At 41.4% G+C, this 10,513-nt stretch overlaps 1 non-coding gene across 1 annotated transcript; it reads left to right on the forward strand.

Annotated features, from left to right (window-relative positions):
- Positions 1-2,507: 2,507 nt before the first annotated feature.
- trnap-ugg (transfer RNA proline (anticodon UGG)) lies at positions 2,508-2,579 on the forward strand. The gene has a single exon. It is a non-coding gene; the product is annotated as a tRNA-Pro (tRNA).
- The last annotated feature ends 7,934 nt before the right edge of the window (positions 2,580-10,513 follow it).

Genomic DNA, 10,513 nt, shown 5'->3' on the forward strand with positions numbered 1-10,513 from the left:
TAAATATGTAGAGTACGCTACGATGTTTATTAATATAATTGATTATATTAAGCCTATTTATAATAACAATCATATTTAAAAAAATATACTATTTTAAATAGGGTAACAAAGCATTTTATAAAACAGACCAGTGCAAAATATGACAATGTAAAACTCAATCATCTGCCTCACCATAATCTGTAAAGGTCTGCAGCAGACACCCAACCATGACATCCAACCACTGGGTTGGCTCGAGTTACCTGGATGACTGCACTGGAAGGGCATTTTCAAGGCTGTGAATGTAAAGTAAGAATAAGGTAGTCTACGATTGAGCCAGAAATATTGAGTGTGGGACTGCGTTTATTGTCCCATATGGACAAAATTAGCCAACAGACTAGGTCTAGCTGTTATTAACACGATCTTCACCACCCATGCCACCACATGAAGTGCCACATCCTAATACAGTATGCCTAAATTCATTTGATAATGATGAACAGTATAGTCTCAAAGCCTCAGACACGGTATGCTCAGGCTAGTCTGGCAGGAGGGCCGGTCATGGCTAGAAAGTTGTTGTTTTTTTGTGCATTTTAGCTAACCCGCCAAACCCCTTTCCTAACCTGCTACGTTAATTATCCTAACCTGCTACGTTAATTCTCATAACCTGCTGCGTACATTTTCCTAACCGGCTCAGATTTTTTTTTACAAAAGCAGTAGCCTTTCCAATCAAAACCAGATGGGCCTCGGGCTCATGGCATAGCCAGAATTTCGTTGGTGGGTGGGCCTGCAGAAATGTGGTTTTAATGATTTTGTTGGGGGGAAGCAGCTAACTTCCTGAAATTTTACACATTTTGTCATGCGGCAAAGAGAAAGTTGAACCAAACAACACAACAGCATTGTATTTATTTCTGCACAGGCCTACTACTAGATATATATATTTTAAACAACATTGTGATAATGTATTTCATCTTCAACCAGCCTTATAATATAGCAAGCTTGCTCCCGGTAGAATTTGTGCAAGACCAAACATTTTTTAACAAGAATATTAGCTAAATTAAGGCAAGTTGGATGAAATGGTAGCCCGTAAAGCGTTTTCTTCATAATGAAAATGTACATTTTGTATTTTCAAGTTATGAGTTTGCCGCCAACAACCAGATAACTGTTTTAAAAGAAAACGACAGCTACAAATTAATCCTGGACAGCAACGATTTTGTGTCTTCATGGTTGGTATGTAGTTATTTATACGTCAACATCTGCGGGTTTATCAAGCGTCTTGTTGGTCGAGACAAGGGATCATCAACTAAATTCTGTTGCGGGCCTACTTTTTTTCTTGAGTGGGTGGTCAGGGGACCGGAACATAATTACAAATTATTTGTGGACTGCAAATTGACCTTAAGAAGTCCAAACAGATATGTTATTTGACTAAAACATAATCATTTCAAACCTTGCTTACATTTGTATATGATCACATCGTATTATGCGTGGGAATAGTTGGGAAGAGATTTCCAAAATTAAAATCATTTGAAGCTTATTTCCTGGTGTTTTTACAGCGTTTTTGTCCCACAATGAAAATGTCTTGCTCAGAAAACTCAAAACCACCCGTGGGCCAAATTCGTCCAAATCGACCCACTGGCTGCCAGTTGAGGAACCCTGGTCACGAGACTGGGGTATGATTCTCATCTTTTTTTATTTTGTATTTTTAGGGGCTAGATAAGCTTTAATATTGCAAACATATTTTGGGTTCTAACAATGTAATTGTCTGCATCATTTTCAATCCCCCATTTATACATATTTGTATATGTTTTCCTTCTGTATTATTTTCCCTTAACTCTAGCACCCCTCCCATAATAGGAGTAATCTAATGGACAACAATAATTAGGCTTCTACTTCCAGTTTATACATACTATATACATTTTACGGCAACGCAATATTTTACATTAGTTATATATTTGTATTTGTTTTTATCTGTCTCTGAATACCACCCAGTTTTGATTTCTAATTGCCATATATTTTTCAACTGTGCTTAATGTTTCACAAATGTTCTGAACCTTTCTATTCTCATAGTTTCTACAGATTGGAAATTAAAGATGAACATTTTTTACTGAGATTATTTATTATTGCTAGATTGACTATGGCTAGATTGACTCAAATCACCCAGCAGTGCTATTTGGAGAGTTAGCTCCAGATAAAAGTAGCAATTCTTCAGCCATTCCCGAACCAGCGACCAAAAACAAGCTACTGTACATGGCAGTACCAAAACAAGTGATCCAGCTAAAGTTTGCAGAGCTGGAATGGTTGTATCCCCCATATACATAACATTATTTTGGTTGCAATCATTTTTTATAATAATTTTAATTGAAAAACTCAACGTTCGTCATTATTTTGTGTATCAGTTCATAAACCATGTGCAAGTTGTGAATTTCTCGCCAACAACCAGATGACGGCTATAAATTCACTCTGGAATATAAAGATTTCGTATCATTATGGCTGGTGTTGTTATATATACTTTCATATCTCTGAATTTCGCAAGCGGCTCGTTGGTCTAGGGGTATGATTCTCGCTTTGGGTGCGAGAGGTCCCGGGTTCAAATCCCGGACGAGCCCGTCTTTTTGTCACCATAGTTCCAGAGTTTCATCACAGACAGGAGGTTAGTTCTAAATGTCTTTTGTTTCATCATTGATAGTTTTCACATTTAATTCAACACTTCCGGTACGTTGTAGCAAAGCAATTTAAACTTTTCGACCGTCTAACATACAGTACCAGTCAAAAGTTTGGACACACCTACTCATACCAGGGTTTTCTTTATTTTTACTATTTTCTACATTGTAGAATAATAGTGAAGACATCAAAACTATGAAATAACACATATGGAATCATGTAGTAACCAAAAAAGTTTGAATTGAAAAGGGGTAATACATTTTTAAATTTAAAAACATATATGTATGTATGTATGTATGTATGTATGTATGTATGTATGTATGTATGTATGTATGTATGTATGTATGTATGTGTTTTTTATTATTTTTATTTTTTATATATATTTTTTTTCCACCTTTATTTAACCAGGTTGGCCAGTTGAGAACACATTCTCATTTACAACTGTGACCTGGCCAAGATAAAGCAAAGCAGTGCGACACAAACAGTAACACAGAGTTACACATGGAATAAACAAATGTACAGTCAATAACACAATAGAAAAAAATCTATATACAGTGTGTTCAAATGACGTAAGATTAGGGAGGTAAGGCAATAAATAGGCCATAGTGGTGAAGTAATTACAATTGAGCAGTTAAACACTGGAGTGATAGATGTGCAGTAGATGAATGTGCGAGTAGAGGTACTGGGGTGCAAAGGAGAAAATAAATATATGGGGATGAGGTAGTTGGATGGGCTATTTACAGATGGGCTATGTACAGGTGCAATGATCTGTGAGCTGCTCTGACAGCTGATGCTTAAATTTAGTGAGGGAGACATGAGTCTCCAGCTTCAGTGATATTTGCAATTCGTTCCAGTCATTGACAGCAGAGAACTGGAAGGAAAGGCAGCCAAAGGAGGAATTGGCCTTGGGGGTGACCAGTGAAATATACCTGCTGGAGAGCGTGCCCCGGGTGGGTGCTGCTATGGTGACCAGTGAGCTGAGATAATTTCTGTTTGAAAAAGCTAGCCTTTGCTTTCCTAACTGCCTGTGTATATTGGTTCCAAACTTCCCTGAAAAGTTGCATAGTGATGAGGGGTGGTCGTTTGAGTGCAGACCCATTACGGACGCAGGCATTGAGGCAGTGATCGCTGAGATCCTGGTTGATGACAGCAGAGGTGTATTTAGAGGGCAGGTTGGTCAGGATGATATCTATGAGGGTGTCCGTGTTTACGGATTTGGGGTTATACCTGGTACGTTCATTGATAATTTGTGTGAGATTGAGGGCATCTAGTTTAGAGTGTAGGACGGTCGGGGTGTTAAGCATGTCCCAGTTTAGGTCACCTAACAGTACGAGCTTTGAAGATAGATGGGGGGGGCAGTCAATTCACATATGGTGTCCAGGACACAGCTGGGGGCAGAAGGTGGTCTATAACAAGCTGCAACGGTAAGAGACTTGTTTCTGGAAAGGTGGATTTTTAGAAGTAGAAGCTCGAATTGTTTTGGCACAGACCTGGATAGTATGACAGAACTCTGCAGGCTATCTCTGCAGTAGATTTCAACTCCACCCCCTTTGGCAGTTCTATCTTGTTGGAAAATGTTATAGTTAGGGATGGAAATAAGCCAGGATTCAGACACGGCTAGGACATCTGGGTTGACAGAGTGTGCTAAAGCAGTGGATAAAACAAACTTAGGGAGGAGGCTTCTAATGTTAACATGCATGAAACCAAGGCTTTTACGGTTACAGAAGTCAACAAATGAGAGCACCTGGGGAATAGGAGTGGAGCATGGCGCTGCAAGGCCTGCATTAACCTCTACATCACCAGAGGAACAGAGAAGGAGTAGGATAAGGGTCAGGCTAAAGGCTATAAGAACTGGTTGTCGAGTGCATTCGGAACAGAGAGTAAAAGGAGCAGGTTTCTGTGCACGGAAGAATAGATTCAAGGCATAATGTACAGACAAGGGTATGGTAGGATGTGAATACAGTGGAGGTAAACTTAGGCATTGAGTGACGATGAGAGAGGCATTGTCTCTAGAGACATAATTTAGACCAGGTGAGGTCCCCACATGTGTGGGGGTTGGAACAAAAGGGTTAGCTACGGCATATTGAGCAGAGCCGGAGGCTCTACAGTGAAATAAGACAATAATCACTAACCAAAACAGAAATGGACAAGGCATATTGACATTAGGGAGAGGCATGCGTAGCCGAGTGATTATAGGCACCAGTGGGTAGCTAGGCGAGCTGGAGACACGGTGATTCAGACAGCTAGCAGGCCAGGGCTAGCAGGTTAGCAGAAGGGCATTAAGGGGGACGTCGCGACTGAAGAGTCTGCTGGTAGCCCCCTCGGACGGTTACTTGAGATTCTTCAAAGTAGCCACCCTTTGCCTTGATGAGAGCTTTGCACACTCTTGGCATGTTAGGTCTCAGAAATAACACAGGGATGGGTCTAAACTCACTTTTTCCAATTTGATTTTAACAAATTACAAGCTCCTTGCTGGAGCATAGGCCAATTATTGATTGTTGTTATACTGATCTCTTGTGGCCTTCTTCAGTACTACCATTGTGTGCAGTTAAACCAATACACTGTAATGCCTGGTGCTGCTGGTCCTTAACACCTTGCATGTCATTGTATTGTCAGTACTAACCTCAGTGTGTGCATTGATTTGACTTGGTGTGCTTCTCCAACTTGCGTTTGTTTTCAGATTGACTTTCAGTCGTGTCTTAGCATTTTTGATCATGTCTCCTGTCTTGTTGTTTAACATTGCTCAGTGTTTACAAGGGAATCAGTGGGAAATGCAACCGAGTAAGACAAGAACGATGAGACAGAGGGAAGTTTGATGAAGAGGATTATCAAGATTCTCCAGTCCCATATATTTTGCCTGTGTTGTGCTATGCTCTACCCAGCCCACCTCAGAAACAAGCGCAATTAATCTGTCATGTCCTGATTCCCAAGAGCTCTGAGGTGCCCACAGATAATCAGTCCTTGTAACCAAATCCACCTACCTACAGTACACTCACTGCCATCCCATTGGTTGAGCAGGAACATTCCGAAAAGACTTAAAAACCTCCACTTTCATGCCTGTCTATCTGCCTGTCCTCTCCCGGTAGGGGTTTATCTAAGCATACTGTTGTCATGGGGTCTCCCTACTCCCTCTCTTCTGGCTCAGTATGGCGCTTAACACGAGTACAGGCAATCTCAGTAAATACAAATCTCTCCTTACTGTCACAGCTAGCATATCATAGCTGGGGGGAACACTGTTTTCATTATATCATAAGCCTCTTAGAAGCACCACACTGTCATTTTAGGGGGTCATATTATGGATATCCGTATGGATATTGCCTCATTCGCCTGTATTTGAAGTGGCTCTCCTCATACAGCACATGGAAACACAAATTCCTGTTCCACTCGGAATATAAAAGCGCTAATAATTCCAGTAATTTTAACTGGCCACTTATATAATCCCATTCCTTAAAGAGGAGTCTCACCTCTAAAGGGGGTAACCAGGCTGCTTAGAGGAGAGAGGTAGAGAGGAGAGGTAAAGCTGCCAGGCTCAGGCTGGTACCTGGAGGGCAGATTGTTTCTGTTCCCCCCTGTGTGTCCTAAAGGAAGAGGAAGATGGTAGATAAATGTCTGTCTAGAAGTAACAGACAAACAAGGTCAGTTGGGGGTCCTCCTATCTCCCCACACCCTCAACATTGATCTTCCTCTTCATTCCCTTTTCTTCTTCAGAGGGAATGGTACTCTCTTTCTCTCTCGAACTCTCTCACACATGAACACACTGATTAAAGGTATTGCTTGTATATTGCTTTCAATACCTTCTTCCAATACTGTGGAATTCTGTCTTAAACAAACATTGTCTTCTCTTGCATCTTTTCCCTTCACTCTTCTCCTCTGGAAATAAATCCTGTAACTTTAAGCAGAGTTTAATCAGCTGAAAACACACTGCTCCCCTGCTAAGCTCTCCTGGCTGCTGATAACGTTTTACCAGCTCATTTGCATACAGTAAAAGCTTGTCTTTATTCGTAGCGTCTAATAACTGTAGGTATTAATGATTTTCTTCAGTGAGCATCCTAACAGTTGATCCCTTAGTGATCATCTTGCATGTTGGAGTCCCTTTTCGTGTTACTGGCATTATTCTAAACCTCTGTCATCTCGATTCAGCATGTAATTAATCCAACCAAAGTGGGCAAATCACTCTGTATGTAAAACACTTGTCTAGTAAGAGATTATTTTCCTTATTGGCTATCCCTCGGTACGTCCCTGTTTCAAATACAGTAGGTCATAAATGATGGAGTTGGTCAAGGATGCCCTATTACAAAACTGATAGCCATTCATGAGAAAGATTGATAACACTTTCACTCCTTACTTTTCTTCAAAACATTTGAGGGTTAAATTAAGTTGAGGTAAATATAAAAGCAACTACAGGTTAGTTTAACATTGATCCCACTGGGCACACACTGGTAGAATCAACGTTGTTTCCACGTAATTTAAATTCAATTACATTGAACAAACGTGGAATAGATGTTGAATTGACGTCTGTGCCCAGTGAGATATAAGTTGTGCTAGTTTGAACATCATGAAACATGCTAAAGAGTTGTGACTCTTTCGTTCGCTCAGATCTACGGTTCCGCTACCGAATGTTCACCAAGAAGGATACAAAATGAACTGGACTCTAAATCTGAGTCCAACTGAGGAGCACTTTCACCCCCTAAACCACTCTGCCATGTAAAGTAAAGCATCATCCTGCTTAGCTGGCCCCTTTCACTTTCAAGCAGCACTTAATTTACTGCAGGACATTTTAAAATCTTTAGCCTGCATGACGCTGAGTCGCTGACAAATGCCTGGTTGTCTCTCATTGACTGCTGACTAAGTGCTATTTCAAGCCTGCAGATAGGCCCCACTGTAATATGGCCTTCAGGTTTATCGTGAGATGGTGGAAGTGTATTAATGTAGTCGGGCGGACTGCGAGAGCATGCAGGAGTAGATCTCTCAACCCCCTGCGGGATTGGAGCTGTCGACCACAGACCCCAAAGCATTTTCCTCCATCAATGTGTCAGGGGGAAGCTATTAAAACCGCTTTACTTTTCCTAAGTATCATGAGAATAAGCACAAGATTTAGTGAAATCCCCTCCAGGGTCTGGAAAATCTGAGGGATTTTCCCCCTGAAATGTTCCCTAATGTACTCCTCGGAAGTGTCAGAAACTGTTGTTGGATTTAAAACGTCGCCCCCCCCAAGATACCCAGAAGTCTTGCATTGTTGGGAATGTCTGTGTATTTACTGTACGAGAAGCTGAAATGACACAATTTAAAGTGAGGTTGATGCTGAACTTTCTTCACACTCAGCTAGTGCCAAATGTCCTCTGCATACATGGTCACAATATAGGTTTGGGATTTTTTTTTTTAATCCTTGGGATTTTCAAATCCAAACAAATTTTAATTGTCACATGCTTCGAAAACAACAGGTGTAGACTAACAGTGAAATGTTTACTGAAGGGCCCCTCCAAACAATGCAGAGAGAAAAAAAAATTAGAAAAAATAACACAAGGACTATTAATTTGTTATGTGGAAGTATTCAAAAGTAAGTATTCAGAACAACTTGTGCTTACATCACATGCCTCAAGCAGAACTCTCCCAAAGTCCATGTCATTAAGGTCTACATACATTTCTACTAACATAACCACATTTGATGTTATGCTTTTGATAGATCAACTACAATAAATGTATTTTATAAGGTTATTCAATTAATTTAAAATATTGTGTAGGTTGGCATTGGGTCCCACATCAGGAGGGCACTCAGTTTTTCCCAAACACATGACCAGACTTGGAAAACCTCTGCGTGGTCAGGAAAAACAATGGCCTCCCTATCTTCAGGTCTTTTCTTCTGTCGCCATTACATAAATGATTCGGGGAGACAGGAGCAGGAAAGCGTAATATTTTTTTTTATTAAGCCCAAATTACGGCGTGCCATGTAAAGGCACGGGGACAAAGACCATAGAAACACATAACAAAACACAGGGTAGAAACCCAAAACAAAAGAGCGAGGAGTACTTCGAATAAATAACACACGCGCACAATGATTAACACATGGGACAAGACCCGTAATCATCTGCGCAATCCACAATGACACGAAAGCCAAAACACACAGCACAGGTACTCACACGCACCAACGGACATTGTAACAATAATCGACAGGAAAATGTTAAACCAAGGACACACTTATACAAGTACTAATCACTGGGAATAGAGGCCAGGTGTGTGTAATGAAAGTTCCGGAGGGATCCGTGACATCTTCCTGTTCTCAAGGTTTTATCGATCTCTTAGGTATAGCTCTTTTGTGTTTGATTCCCTGCCTGACCCTGGCTAATCCAGCACTACAGACTTGACGTAGAGAGAGAAGGATGCCTGCTGCCGATGTTAGAAAAATGGCAACTCTAAAATGCAGGGGGATAGACACAGACACTGAACTAATGGATTGAGTCAGACAGGAATGGCCACATGGCATCCATCGTTTCACTCTCGATAAGCAAAAGGGATCATACCGCGCAGGTTTGTTAAAGCCTGGGCTCATAGCTCGAGCACTGTTAGGTAGGTAACCCGCTTCCATACGTGTGTCAAATGAGTCACAGGAGCTGGACAAGAAAGTAGCAATGAGAAGTAAATGTCTGCACACTGATTGCATTGCAGCTCAGGTACACCTACTGTACCTTCACAACTCCTTATAATTCGTCAATGTGCTTGACAGTACATTGACGAACAGTGTGGCGAAGATATACAAGTCGGTTGATTGTTTTTCTAATGTCAACAGAATTGAGCTGCAGGTATTCAACACAAACATTAGCAGGGCTTATTTACCTTTTGCACTCCGTGGAGTTACCAACAGAAAGTTGGTGCCCTGAGGTACAACTATTCCTCCTTCCTTCTCCTCTTTCATTTCCTTTCTTCCCCCAGGTCTTCTGTACCTGTCAATCTCTCTCTCCAGCGTGACTTCTTCTTAATCCACCTGAGTGCATGGAGGACAGTTTTGACATAAGAAGAAAAAGATAGACTCCTGAGGACCAGTATCTTTAGAGCTCGGAGGATAACCGGATTATGACGGCCATTTTGTGCTGCAGGCAGTTTTTCTTATTACCCAGGGTTTTGTCGAACTGTAGAGAGGAAACGCCGTCCTCACAGAACATAGTCACACCCAACACTGATTTACACAAACAGACTGTACAGAAAACTATGTATAAAATTGCCATCATGTAGTTAAACTTCTCAGCGCTTTTCTCAAACAGAGGAAATATTTCGGAGGACAGTATTATTGGAAAGAGTGACAGTAGTGTTGTCATTATCTACACACTCTCACCAGGGAAATACCGGAATTTTTGTTTACACACTTTGCTATATTAATCCATTCGCTGATTCCTTCAAACTGGCATCTTCTTAGAGCAAACAAACAGGATGTTTGCCCTGTACTGTAGAAGCAATCAGCCTCGCTGCATGGTCAACGCCTCCTGTGTCTGAATCTCTGAACTAAACCCCCATAGTAGAGAACATGGCTGTTGGGTTACTGTTGATCCACTGAGCCCTGCTGCCAGGCGGTTTATCCACACAGCCCTCGGCGAGGCCCAGTTTGGAACCCAATGGTGGTTTAACATCTTTATCATCTCTGCCGCTGTATCGACGTGCACCGTTGGATTCCCTTCTGTCCATTTGTCTGCCTTTGAAATGGCTTTGGCCTGCAGTGCCTCTGATGTACAGAGTTGAAGGTAATCCTGTTTACCTCTGGCAGCACCTATTCCGGGTAGGCTATGTGTACATGTACTTGGTGAAAATAGTGCTTCTGATTCTGATTAGTTGGCGCTGGGTTGAAATAAAGAAGGCCTCCACTCTGGTCATCTGTGCTTATACCCGCCAC

Source organism: Oncorhynchus masou, chromosome 17 (assembly GCF_036934945.1).
Source record: "Oncorhynchus masou masou isolate Uvic2021 chromosome 17, UVic_Omas_1.1, whole genome shotgun sequence".
Classification (NCBI taxonomy): Eukaryota; Metazoa; Chordata; class Actinopteri; order Salmoniformes; family Salmonidae; genus Oncorhynchus; species Oncorhynchus masou.